The sequence below is a fragment of the Convolutriloba macropyga genome, chromosome 6 (genome assembly GCF_964194025.1).
Source record: "Convolutriloba macropyga chromosome 6, txConMacr16.3, whole genome shotgun sequence".
Taxonomy (NCBI): domain Eukaryota; kingdom Metazoa; phylum Xenacoelomorpha; order Acoela; family Convolutidae; genus Convolutriloba; species Convolutriloba macropyga.
In genome coordinates, this window is record NC_134473.1 from 61,322,542 (window position 1) to 61,337,678 (window position 15,137).

Sequence of the window (15,137 nt, forward strand, 5' to 3'; positions counted from 1 at the left end):
ATCTTTTCTGTTTGCGCCTCCCAGCTTGGTATGTGCATATTAATTGCACCCCCAGACGCACAAGCCAGATTTTAGTAGTAGTAGTAGTAATAGTAGATTAGGCTTCGAAGTTCATTCTTCAGGGTATTGCTCCCATTCAATTGTCCATATTCATAAGTTTCTGATTAATGTTGCAGTTTCCACACTTGCATACAATGCGCTAAGTGCATTTGTTTTCCTCTGTGTACTGATTGCAGAAATAACGCCAAAAAATTTTTGACACTAATTTTATTTAAGCTTCTACCATAATTTGAATAATTTTTGAGCACAAAATTGTAGCGAACTTTTGTCCGGTGGAAAACACTTTCGTCGCTTCTTACTAATCGATTTTTGTTTATTTATAGTTCTCCTCGGCTATGTTGACGAGTGCTACTTTCCTGAATACTTTCCTGAAAACTAGAACGATACTTTTGAAGATTCCGAATGCCTATCAACGACGAATGATTCCACTTTCTGCGAGAAAACTGAAAACCTTTGACGAACCTGTGTTTTTGAGTCGACAACTAACAAAGGAAGAAGCTGATCGTGAAAACCAAGCTTTAATGCGAAGACGTGAACTAATCAATGATGGCACCGAACCAAAGAATCTTCGAGTTGTGACGGAAATTTGTTCATCCGGCAAGGCACAAAATGGATCAAGGAGAAAACACCCGAAGTCCACGGGTCCTTTTGACAAACCACCTTCCTCAACATTCTTATCTACAACGCCAGAAGTATATTCGAATATGACCGACGAACCTCTTTCTCCAATGCCATAACAGTAGCAAATCATTACCAAATCATTTGCCTTACAGAAACGTGGCTGACTGAAAGTGTCAAAGACAGTGCAACTTTCCTCGCCAACTTTACAATAAACCGAAAAGACCGACCAAGTGCAAAGGGGGCTACAAAACACCATGGTGCACTCATAGCTGTTGCTCGAAACATTCCAAATTCATCCAAAGTCATCAAAGATCTCGGCATCTATGTTTCCCATGACCTGACGTGGAAGATACACATCGAAGAACGACTGAAAAAAGCGAACAAAGTACTCTACCTACTTCGAGGAAACAAAGCTCTTCAAGTAAGACAAGAGATCAAGCTCGGACTCTACAAGTCACTAATTTTGCCAGTACTCTTATATGGCTCTGCATGCACAAATCCGAACCGAGGTGAGCTACAACAGCTTGGAGGATTTCAAAAGGAGGTAGTCAAATGGATCCTTGGACAAAAAGTCATGCCTTATCCAAATCAACTGAGACTTCTTAACATACTACCACTACCAATGTTCATGCAACTAAATGACAATCTACTTTTATCGAAATTGACAGAAGACGATAGCTTTTTACCAATGCTGAAACAAAATTCAGAAAAGGGAGAACAAATGAATTATTCAAGCTCCCGTAAACCAGAACTGAAAAGGCTAGAAATGATTTCTTTTTCCGTACATGCAGACTAGCAAATCGAATAGAAAAATACATTGAATTTAATACGAAAAAAGGCCTTAAAAATCGAGATTTAAATTTCATGTGGAAGTTTGTAAACGAGCGATTCGACGAAAATAACATCTGTAGCTGGCATCTATGCTGTGACTGTCAGATCTGCAGAAATAATAGCACAATTTTCTAAAACGACGACTGGGACGAAAATCCCCTCAGTGAAAACTGTAAATCCCCAACAACAACAACAACAACAAAAATTCCAAGTTGTGAAATTGTCTCAAACTTCAACGAATGTGTTGTTATCCGGTTGCTGATGAACAAACCTATCATAATCTGCTGTCTTTACAGTGCGCCGCGCAACAGTCATTACACATGGTCGGTTGCTGACTTCGCACAACTCTTGACCTTTCTGAGGTCCCAGCAATATGAAGATGGAGCTGTCTGTTCATACATTGCTGCAGATATAAATCTGACCTGTACCCACTTGCTTTCGATGACCTCGACTTCGTCAGACGAGCAGATAATAGTGAACGAGCTCTGCGACTAAACTATCAACAACTAATTTGATCTCAAGATAGAAAATTGTTGGACATTTTCCTATGCAACAAACACCAGACTATTTCAAGCATTGTTCATGACCATCATTTTAGAAGCATGTTCAGAAGCGATCATTTGCCATTTTACGCCAAGGTCTTCTTTGCTATCAAGCTATCACACACACAACCGCCAAAACCAAGGCAGAAGCACGACTTTGGAGCCTTTGCAGATAAGAAATTTAATTGGAACGAGATAAACAAGTTTATTGCTCAGCATCCTTTTCTTCCTTACTGTCTCAGCAACGTAGACTTGATGTTAGATCTTTGGTACCAATGGCTTTATGAAATCTTCTAATATTTCTTGCCTATCATCACAAAACTCAGATCTGAACTCGCGCCCTGGGTCAGTCATGGATCGTCTCACCTTATCAAAAAATTGAATACCCTTCAACTAAAGCAGCAACGGAAACCAACGCCCACAACTAAATTCAAAATCGAGCTAGTGCAAACTAATCTTGCTCTAGCACTTCAACACGACCAACAAGAGCATGAACTTCGACTCTTCCAAGATGACAAGTTTACTGACATACAACGCTATTTCAAGTCTGGCACCAAGTCAAGTTCTGTGCCCGCCGAAATCTTCCTGAATCATCGATCAGCTACTACTGACGTTGCTAAAGCCAACCTGTTTAACGACTACTTCCAGTCAGTGTTCACACAGATGCCTTACAGAGTCAAAACAGACAACAAGAACGTTGTAATTCAGTTGAGTCACGTCTACTTCACCACCGAAGATATCCAGAGCTCACTGCTGCAACTTTATATAAACAAAGGCAAAGGACCAAACAGGATAGGGAATGCGCTCCTAAAAAACCTCCACAAGTCATTGCCAAAATCGCTTTGTCTACTCTTCAATTTCATAGCTTGCAAAGCCCATTTCCCAACCAAATGGAAAGTAGCTGAAATTGTACCAATCTCTAAAGATGGTGACAAACAGGACGCCTCTAACTATAGACCAATCAGCCTTCTGTCTGCAGTGTCGAAATTGCTGGAAACGCTCATCTTCAACAAACTGATTCCAGTAGTCTACCCAACCTTAAATCCGGCACAGCATTGTTTTCGGCCTAAACGAGCGACCACAACAAATCTAATAGAGTACTTGCATGAGATCTTCAGCTGCCTGGACTCCAACCCTTCCTCACTCACGACCTTTTATATCGATTTCCGGAAGGCATTCGACAAAATCTCTCACGATCTACTTTTAGACAAACTATTGGCGCTTGGCATCGGAGGAAACTGCCTAAGTCTGCTTCGAAGCTATCTGTCAATTCGGAAACAGACAGTGCGAATCAATAGTACAACCTCGAAAGAACTTGATGTCTTTAGCGGCGTCCCCCAAGGTTCCATTCTAGGCCCGCTCATCTTCCTAGTCTTCATAAACGATTTGACGTCCTGTGTTATGTCAAAGGCTTTTGGCTATGCGTATGATTACAAAATTGTATGGACCAATCCTGTGACGCTCAACATGGATGTCAGAAAACTGTGGAGGTGGTGCGAGGATAATCTGATGGCAATGAACCTGACGAAAATTAAACTGCTGTGTATTAAAGGCTCCGCCCAAATATCTCTGCCCAATTATACCTTCCAAGCCACTCAATCGATTAAAGATTTGGGCCGCTTTGTTACTGACTTTTTAAACGGGACACTACACGCGAAGAAAAGAGCCGAAAAAGCCTTGAATTCGTTCTTTCTGCTGAAACAAAACCTTTGCAGGGCAAATTTTGCAACCAGGAAACATGCATATGTTTGCTACGTCGTGCTAATTGTCAGATATGGCGCGGCCTTGTGGAAACCATCAAATGGCGATTTAACTTTACTTGAAAGTGCTCAACAAAAAGCAATGTCCTGGATATTCAAGAACAGCAACAGCGTCCTCTCATACAAGGAAAAACTCCAGAAAATCAACATATTGCCACTGTCTCTATATCAAGAACTTCATGTCGTGTTTATTATTTGAAAAAATGTTATCGGGAAAAGCTGATATAGACTGGCAAAGCCATGTCACTCTCGCTGAAGTGGGATCCCGGAGAACCCAAGTCACTAGAAAATTTATCTGTAAGCAAATGCGGTTGCAGAAGAGTGAGTAAAATTTTTGGTACCGAGCCTGTCACCTTGCAAATCTGTGCAATGATTATTTCAAATACGATATCCTCCTCAATCGAGAGCACAAAAGCAAACTCCTGGAACTCTACAATCGGTTCTTCATATCCCGCTACAACGAAACAGACCCATGCACTTGGCGTCTCTTGTGTGGCTGCAATAACTGCAGACACTTGAAGTAACTCATCTTTACGTAAATAACAATAAATTTTGAACAACTCAATAGCCGGGTTTTATGCGAACCCGTGGATTACTTTATACTAAATCCTTTGTTATTTTTATTATTATTATACTGTCTAAATTCGACAGTTTAACGTCGTATTTACCTTGTTTTAAAGCAATAAGGTTTAATAAGTCGTGCATTTCAATATAAACACTGACAGGCAACAAATTTAAGGTAAAAAGTCGGTTTATAGCATTGCTTTTTGCTCAAAATCGATTTTGTGGCAATTTTTTGTAACTCTTCAATTTCTTTCATTTGCAATTTAGTCGGAAACCAGCCCCCGGAGAGCAACAAATAACTATCGGTACAACGTAAGGTTCAGTTTTGATTTTTCTTCACACTTTTGAGAAATATTTCTTTTAAGCTTGAAAAAAGCACAAAAACCTTTTCGTTTTCTAACGGAGCATTTTTCATTCCAATTTAGGTTCTCAGAAAATTGGAGCCCAATGTCTCGCTGATTTTTTACTTGATCTAGCTTATGGTTGTCAATAGACGCCGTTATATTTCCCTTGATGTTCAGGAGGTGAGATTTTTGTTATAATTTAGTCTCATTTGATTTTCTTTGCACCAAATTGACAAACTAGAAACTGCGGTTTCAGTATTGCATTACTTCTCACTTATCAGTTTCATAACATCAGCAATGCCATAGCAAATTACTTCAGTTAGGTAATCAGGTAAGTCGTTGATGAAAATAATGAAGAAAAGAGGTCCTAATATTGAACCCTGTAAGACACCACTGGAGACTTCTATCAAATCAGATACCTCATCGTTGATTTTCACATATTGTTTGCGATTTGTTAGATACAACGATATCAATTGAATTAACTTCCTCCAACGCCAATGTTATAAAGCTTTTGTATCAGAATACTATGTGGTACAGTGTCAAAAGTTTTTTGCAAAGTTAAGATATAAGATGCTTAGGTCTTTGATGGCTTCATTATCAAACTTTTTGTGCACTGTGTCGAAAAACAATAGTAACTGCAAAGTTGCCGATCGATTTTTCCCGAAGCCAAATTGATTTTCACAGATTTTGTGTCTTACTAGTTCGTATATTTCATCAAAAGTAATTTCCTCGAGTACTTTGGACATGCAATTTAGAAGACTTATGGGTCGGTAGCAAGTTACATCTGATTTATTACCGTCTTTGAAAGTGGTTCTAATTTGGCTTACTTTCCAATATGTAGGATAGGTTCCCTTATTCATTAATGTTTAGTACAAGAATGTGACTGACTTCGTGATTGAACTACTACAAATTTTCAGCAGTAAACTTCCAATTCCGTCTGGTCCAATAGACTTGTGAATATTAAGATCTTTGAGAAGGTTTTCAACTTTTGAGGAATCAATTTTGATGAAATTGAGATTTTGTATTGAACATGCTGTTGGTATTTCTGTTTTTTGATAAAAAGACCCTCGCAAAGAAGAAGTTGAAGCTCTCAGTTTTTTTGTTTATCTGTCGTTAGCTCCATACCCTTCCAAAACATTATTGGAGGTACTTGTGCATTTTTGTAAATTGATGAAAGATATTTTTGTATTTTGCTGGTTTGTCGGCTTTCAAAAATTTCGGCTTTATAAATTGAGAGGTCATTATCAACCGCTTTACGAACCTCTACTTCTAATTTTTTATTGTTCAATTTGAAGCTGAGATTAGATTTTTCAACTCGCTTTTTAGTGTTTAGCCTATTTATCATATGGGATGTTCCATTTGAGATCCATGGTAGTAAACTTGACCAATGTTTAGTGAAAAGCTGTATATTTTCTCTTATTTTGTTGCGTAGCCATGTGTAAAATTGTTCCAGAAGAAAATCGACATTACTATAGCAAAAAGGAGTGAAGGGATAGATTGTAAGTTTGTAGTTAAACTCTTTCTAGTCAGTATTATTATAAGCAAACTTGTCACTCGCTTGAATTAATGGTGCATCAAGTAAGACGATTATTTGAGTGCAAATTGGAATATGGTCGGAGCAAGATTTGTTATTTATACTAAAATTCTTGAACAGCGAACGGTCGTAGGTACAATTTAGAACTTTTTCTGAATTATTGCAAAAAACACATCTAGGTGACTTGAAGCTACATTTGAGAGATAATTTTCTGTAAATTGATCAAAAATTAATTCTTCGTAGTCTTTTGTTGAAGACATGTTCGCCCAAGAAATTTTTGTAAAACTGATGTCAATTGTAAGGACAACTAAGGAATTGGTGTCCACAATAGAGTTTTTTAATTTTTCAAGAAGGTTTAGGAAATCATTTACTGCCCACCGGTAGTTGCTTTGCTAGGGCACATTGTATATGCAACAAATTATAAGAGAAAACATTGAAAGGTTGATATAAACAACAATAAAGTCATCATGGATTAAAGTAATATCCACAATTTTGTGTTTAAGGGATGATTTTACAGCAATTAGAACTCCCTCAGGTTTACTTTTGCAGTCAGTGATTTTCTTTTTTTTTCGATATATAAAACAAGAGGGTAGAAATAGTGCTTCGTTGGCGACCGCAGCAGTCAACCATGTTTCTGTTATGCACACAATGTCATAGTCGCAAGTTGAAAGACTTTTAGTGAAACTTGTTTGTCTGTTTAGATTTAGCAGGCTACGAGCATTGACGCTGAGTACTTTAGCGCTTCTATGTAGTGATTCTTTAATCGTTTGACTGTCTTCATTGACGTTTGGAATGATAACCCAATTGTCGCATTCTTTCTTTTCCAGTTCAAGATGCTGAATACGTAGCAAATTTGAATCTATTCCGCTAGTGATCAGCTTTCGCCTTTTCACTAATGCTTTGTTTTCTTTTTCTTTGAGTCCTCGGGTGACAATTCAGGACTGATATAAATTGATCTATCGTTGTACTTATAGTCTTTCAAGCGATTGACTGATTTCAGGATGAGATCTCTACTAAGTTCGCTTGCTGTATAAACAAGGATTTTTACGGTGACTTATAGGCGAGCCGAAGTGAAAAAAACCGATTGCAAGAGCCGAAAACTTATTAAAATTATTAGTCGATAAATTGTGCAGCCAAATAAAATGCCTTCCGAAATGAGACTACCAAATTCTCAGCCAATCATAACGGAAAATTTGAAAAAAGAAATTTTAATATTTAGTAAAAGAAAATGAAAGCGAAGTAACAAATACTTGTCTTCAAATTATAGCGGGCCACGGCAACGCCTTAGCGGCTCATGGGACTTGATATGAAACTATCAGAACCAAACATAAGACCAATTAACCCATTAGTACTTTTCTTGGTAATCAACTAACATTTTAGAGTAATTAAACGCAACGTTTTGCTTTCGGCTTTTTTAAATAAAGTCAGGTTTTGGCGCTTTCTAACGTCCGTTCTTTGTAACGGCTCTGTTGCACGTATCCAATTTTTACTCAGTGATTTACTATGCAATTGCACGTGCTCTGTATCTGGGGGCGCATAACGTTTAGGGGGGGGGCGCAAATGGAAAAGATCCGACCTCTATTTTCTTTAGAGAAATTTTCAATATTTTGTATTTGGGAAGAGGGAAAAGGGAGTATAATCCACCCAATGGATAGAACAGTAAGTTCCCCACTACTAAACATCACAGCAGCGTATTGAAATTTACCACAAAACACCTTGAATTTTAAAATTACAGCAAGATACTAGGCTCTGAGAGCCGCTTTACAAAATTTAATCTTACTATACTAATTAGGTGTCCAGCCTCATGCACAAAACTGAGTGTTATCAACTTGTTACACGTTTAGTACCACGACAACCTGCGAGACAGATAAATGCGCTGCGTGGGAGTGCGAAACTTAGCTGTATCAGAATGTAAGGTATTGTGATCCGTTGTGTCGTTCTTCATTTCCGAGTTTTTTGTAGCTAGTTGTTTTAGTGCGTATTGGAGGAAAACGCGAGCGGAAAACTACTGATTTAGATTTCCAAAATTTGCGGTTAAGGTGTTCGCTTATTAAAAGCATCGCGATATTTGTATGACTAATTTGCTTGACTAATTAGTTTAGGCCCCTAGCGGCCATTTCTTTTAGTCCCCCTTTTATCCCAAGTTACAATGGTGCCCCCATCACCGCCGCCACCGCCCGAACCTCTCTGCAATATTTGTAACGAGCTTTGCAACGTACAAGTGTGTGCATTTTGTGCCAAATGTAAGAAACTATATGTTCACTTTGGTTGTTTGGGAATTTCATGTACCGCAAATATCAAAAAAATGACCTAATCGTTCTGTGCTGGTTGTACTCTTAGCTTTACTGCAGAACTATCTGAGCTGGACAGAATTACGGCCGTTGAGGAAAAGCTCGATTGTGTTGATTCTTTGATCCGCGAGGTGACAATGCTACGCAACAAGATAGCATTGATAAAGAAACCGGATTGCCCTTTTCTAAAAGCTGCAAAAAAAGGAACCCAGCAGGAATCGAAACGACAGCTCATGCAGTTATCACAATGCGACAGCAAACAAAAAGAGAAGGGTGGATGATTTTGAATTTGAAACTGTACAAAGAAAAGTAAGATCACCTAAGGAGGTAAAAACGGGAACGAACACCAATCCATCACTCATCAAGGGTGTCAAAAAGCCCCGAAGCGTCGTCATTTATTTGTAGGTCGATTGAGTCAGAACATAACAACATCAGATGTGGAGGAGTTCTGTGTAGAAAAGAACGTCGAATTACTGCATATTCGCCAAATTTCGAACTCAGAAGCTCATCTGAAAGCCTTCCATTGTGTTTTTCATTTTGATGAAGAGAAAGTTCAGTTACCTGATTTGTGGCCTGGAAACGATTCTACCTGAATGAGGCCGCCCGTGACTGGCTCAAAAAAGTGGATCAAAATTGACTGCTAGCCAGTTCTCTATTAAAACAAAGATCGAAGAAACAAAGATCTACAGAACTAAACAATTGTCTAAATAATGCACGCTCTGTCAGGAACAAAACGCAGGGTGTTAATGCCCTCTTGAAAGTAAACGAAATTAGTTTGGGAGTATTTATAGAATCGTGGATTACGAACAACACAGATGACGATTTTATTCTAAAGCAGTGTTGTCCCCCGGGGTTTCTTTTCTATAGTTCACCAAGGGTGAATAAAAAAAGGAGGTGGATTTTGCCTCTTTTACAGATATGATCTCCATTTGGAAAATTTTGAAAAGGTTACCTCTGAATTTTTTAAATGCTGTTATGCCTCTTTAACTGCTGGTGCTACCAGTTATTTAGTAATCGCTGTTTATCGACCACCTGGATTAAATGTTGAACCTTTCTTTGATCACTTTGCTATTTTTTTGAAAAGAAAAGGCTGCAATTTGACAAGATTCGACTTGGCCTCAGGCTCGAAGTGGCCCCCTCCCCCTCCCCACTCCAAAAAAAAACAAAAATTTCGCCTTAGAGTGCCAACATCTTAAATTAAAAATTTTTTACCCAAGGTAATCCACAAAAATTTCCTATTCGTCTTTGTTTTGGTGTAAAACAACCCACTCAACCATTGAGAAATGAGACGAAATTTATCGTTTCGTTAACCAAAACATAAACAGAATCTTATTTTCTCTCCTAAACTTTTGATTTTTCTACATGTTTTCCATCAGAAGACCTATCATTTTTAAACTGAAACTTTTCATGAAATTATAGCTTAGCAATTTATGTTCATTTGTGTCGTTTAGTTCCATTGATAGTCAGAAAATGACAAGAACTGCCCAAAAAGAAGACAACTTCTCATAATATCTCACGTTTTCACTCTTAAAAATTTTCAATTTTCGCATGTTTTACTAAGAGAGATTACAATGTTTTAAAACATATAATGCTGTAGCAATTTGTCATCTAGGCAAATCTTGCCAACTCTCGTCAATGTCAATGTGATAAAGGAATTTTAATTCGAAGAAAATTAAACGAACCAAAACAGTTTTTGATGTCATGGGTAAGTCGCAGTAGATTAAAAGATTGCACGAAAATAATGATCGTAAACGCTTGTTTATATTAGGGCCAAAAAACAGGGGGCCACTTCGAGCCCAAACACATTGTCCCAGGCTCGAAGTGGAACCCTCCCCCCCCCCCCCCCCAAAAAAAAAAAACAAATAGTTAAGTTAAAAAAGCGAACATGTTTATTTCAAAAAAATTTATCTGTCATAGTCCTGGAGAACCTATTGTTCAACTTCGTTTTAATGTAAAAATCTCAATCAACCATTTACAAAAATTAAGAGACAGATTTTAGTGTTTCTTTAACCGAAACATAAACAAAATCATGCCTTCTCTCCTAAACTTTTTTTTATCAAGATAATTTTCACCAGAAGACCTACCGTTTTCAAAACTGAAACCTTGCATGAAATTTAAGCTGAGCGATTGATGCCCATTGGTGTCAATTAGGTCTATTCATAGTCCAATAAATGCCAAAACTTCCATAAAAAGGAGACAAATACTCATCATATCACATTTTGCCTCTCAAAAATTTTCACTTTTCACATCTTTTATGCAAATGAGAAATTATCAAATGTTAAGAAATTCTGTTGCAGCAATTTTCATCAATGCAGATCATGTCAAGTGAGGTCAGTCGGTGCAACTGACAGTCAAAATGTTATAAAAGAATTTTAAATCGAAGAAAATTTAATAAACCAAAACGGTTTTTGATTTCAATGATAAAAAGAGTGCACCAAGATAACAATCCTAAACACTCGTTTAAAATAGGGCCAAAAAAATTAGGGGGGGGGGCACTTCGAGCCCGAGGACATTGCCTCAGGCTCAAAATAGGCCCCTCCCTCCCCCCAAAAAAATTGTTAGTTAAGAGTGCGAATATGTTTATTTCAAAACATTTGATCTAGATTAGTCCTGGAAAATCTCTGGTTTATTATGTAAAAAGTTCAATCAACCATTTACAAATTTAGGAGATGGAACTTAGTGTTTCTTAAACCGAAACATAAACAAAAAACTGTCGTTTTTAAAACTGAAACCTTGCATGAAGTTTAGGCTCAGCGATTGATTGCCCATTGATGTCACTGACAGTCAATTATGTGATAAAAGGATTTTAAACCAAAACTGTCTTCGATGCCATGGTTAAGTCCCAGAAGATAATAAGAGTGCACCAAAGGAACGACCGTATACGCTCGTTTCTATAGAGATATTTTATATATTTGAGTAAAGTCAAAACATAAGTAAACTAATTCTCACGAATTTTAACTTTGTGAAATCTTTCAATTCTTCGGTTTTGCTACCTTTGACGGCCCATTCAAAATTAATTTCAAATTTTACCGGAAAAAAAAATTTTTTTTTGTTCCTGAAAAGTTTACTCAAGCTGTCATGTCCCTTCAATTTTGTTTCTTCCTCTGCTAGAATTGTTTATAATGTTTTTTGTATGAACAAGTACAGACGATGATACAATTGCAAAAAAAGTTTTTTTGTTCAGGACGCTTTGAAGCACTGACTTTCTTGTGTTTTCAACTTTTGAACATTTAAACTTTATGTTGGAAACATCAGTTGACATAATTTGCATTTGGCGGTAATTTTTTTTTGTTTATTTAATACTTCAATTGCGACAAATGTAGTTGTAGTTGAAAATGTGAAATCCTCCAGATTAAAATTGTGACAAAATGCTGGGTCAAAAATGTGCACCCTATGGTTGAATCGGTGCATAGGCTTTATAGGTTGAAAATGTGTCGGTTGAAAAAGTGCAGGAAAACCGTCGCCACTAGTTGAAAATGTGACAAAAATCCTCCGAATTTCAACCTTGGCCGAGGCTACTACTACTACTACTACTACTACTACTACTACTACTACTACTACTACTACTACTACTACTACTACTACTACTACTACTACTACTACTACTACTACTACTGTTTCAACACTTTAATTCCAAATATGAAATAAAGGCACTGTTGGCAACAAAAACAAACAAAACAAGAAGAGTTTGTTTGGTTATTCTGTGAAGTGCTGTACGACGAAATTGTTGAAGGCATTCTTTGACCCGGTTGCTGCTTTCTCCTGCAATCTGGTGAACGATACTTTGTTTCGTACACAGTCTCCTTCGATTTGACTCATCCACGTTTTCCGTTGCCCCCCAGGAGCATGTCTAGCATGGACGTATTGATCGGGCGGGTCCCAATCGAAGGCACTGCGGGCTAATCTTCCTGGTTCCATTCTCTGGATGTGTACGTACCATTTTATCCGTTTGAGCATGATCATCGTGGATAGTTGGGGCATTCGTGATCTTGACATAATTTCTTCGTTCGTTGCTTTCTCCAGATATGACACACGTAGAATTCTCCGAAGACAACCACAGTGGAAACTCTCAAGTTTTCTCTCCATTAATTTCGAAAGAGTCCAAGTCTCTGAGCTGTACAGCACGGCTGATAAAACGAGTGCTTTGTACAAATTGCACTTGAGGTGCACTCTGAGCTGCTTGCTCTTCCAGAGATTTTGGAAGTTAGCAAACCGTTGTCTACCTTCTGCAAGTTTGCAATTGACTTCCTGCAGGTCTCCATGCTTGAGGCTGACATATGATCCGAGATACTTGAACGCTTCTATGTTTTCAAACTCGTTTCCGAGAACATCTTGTACTTTGCAAGAAAACACGCGTGTGGCAACTGCTTTAGGTTTGCCACAGTATCTCGATTGGTGAACTTTTCGGCCATTGACTGTTTTGAACTTTCTTTCACACTTGTCACAGGTAAGGCTCGCCTCTAGTTGCTCGAACTTTGACTTGTCGACGACATTCTTTGACAAACCGGCTTTGCAGAATCTTGTTTGGTGCACTTTGCGTCCGGTAACTGTACTGAATTGCCGCTGACAATTCTGACATCTTAAAGACTCTTGGTCAGCCACCACTGACCGACTCTCATTTTCTAGCGACTCTGAATCTGCTACCGCAGATTGTTGTTGTGAAGCTACCAACGCTGGCTTAGCCACCGCTAAGCTTTTCAATCTTAGCTTCCGGCCATCTTGTGTTTCGAACCAGTCCGCTTTCTTTTTCGTTCCCAGCAGCACCTCCGTGCTGATGGTTAGTACTACTACTACTACTACTACTACTACTACTACTACTACTACTACTACTACTACTACTACTACTACTACTACTACTACTACTACTACTACTACTACTACTACTACTACTACTACTACTACTACTACTACTACTACTACTACTACTACTACTACTACTACTACTACTACTACTACTACTACTACTACTACTACTACTACTACTACTACTACTACTACTACTACTACCACCACTACTACTACTAATATTACTACTACTACTACTACTACTACTACTACTACTACTACTACTACCACCACTACTGCCATTAGTACTACTACTTTTACTGCTACTAATACTACTACTACTACTGTTTCAACACTTTAATTCCAAATATGAAATTAAGGCACGGTTGGCAACAAATACAAATACAAATACAAATACAAATACAAACAAAACAAGAAGAGTTATTTGTTTGGTTATTCTGTGAAGTGCTGTACGACGAAATTGTTGAAGGCATTCTTTGACCCGGTTGCTGCTTTCTCCTGCAATCTGGTGAACGATACTTTGTTTCGTACACAGTCTCCTTCGATTTGACTCATCCACGTTTTCCGTTGCCCCCCAGGAGCGCGTCTGGCATGGGCGTATTGATCGGGCGGGTCCCAATCGAAGGCACTGCGGGCTAATCTTCCTGGTTCCATTCTCTGGATGTGACCGTACCATTTTATCCGTTTGAGCATGATCATCGTGGATAGTTGGGGCATTCGCGATCTTGACATAATTTCATCGTTCGTTGCTTTCTCCAGATATGACACACGTAGAATTCTCCGAAGACAACCACAGTGGAAACTCTCAAGTTTTCTCTCCATTAATTTCGAAAGAGTCCAAGTCTCTGAGCTGTACAGCACGGCTGATAAAACGAGTGCTTTGTACAAATTGCACTTGAGGTGCACGCTGAGCTGCTTGCTCTTCCAGAGATTTTGGAAGTTAGCAAACCGTTGTCTACCTTCTGCAAGTTTGCAATTGACTTCCTGGAGGTCTCCATGCTTGAGGCTGACATATGATCCGAGATACCTGAACGCTTCTATGTTTTCAAACTCGTTTCCGATAACATCTTGTACTTTGCAGGAAAACACGCGTGTGGCAGCTGCTTTAGGTTTGCCACAGTATCTCGATTGGTGAACTTTTCGGCCATTGACTGTTTTGAACTTCCTTTCACACTTGTCACAGGTGAGGCTCGCCTCTAGTTGCTCGAACTTTGACTTGTCGACGACATTCTTTGACAAACCGGCTTTGCAGAATCTTGTTTGATGCACTTTGCGTCCGGTAACTGTACTGAATTGCCGCTGACAGTTCTGACATCTTAAAGACTCTTGATCAGCCACCGCTGACCCACTCTCATTTTCTAGCGACTCTAAATCCGCTACTGCAGATTGTTGTTGTGAAGCTACCAACGCTGGCTTAGCCTCCGCTAAGCTTTTCAATCTGAGCTTCCGGCCATCTTGTGTTTCGAACCAGCCCGCTTTCTTTTTCGTTCCCAGCAGCACCTCCGTGCCGATGGTTAGTCGTGACTGGCTAGATGTCTCTGCCAGGAGTCCTAGTTTGCCTTTATGTGTTCCAGTGAGTATCTCCACGTTCTGTTGGATACTAGGCACTGCAACAACATTTGGGCTGTCGCATTTTACGCCCATATTCTTTGTTTTGGCCACATTAATCTTCAGACCAGCGGCTTCCGCTAGGGCCTCGATTCGATGTAGGTTTTCTTGCACCTCACTGTCTGAGACCCCCACGAGAGCAACATCATCAGCAAAATCTAAGTCAGCCACCAATC

At 38.8% G+C, this 15,137-nt stretch overlaps 1 protein-coding gene across 1 annotated transcript in view; it reads right to left on the reverse strand.

Moving 5' to 3' along the window:
* Positions 1 to 15,137, reverse strand: part of LOC142341821 (CCR4-NOT transcription complex subunit 7-like) — a 167,259-nt gene that overhangs the window by 8,535 nt on the left and 143,587 nt on the right. The window lies entirely within an intron of this gene.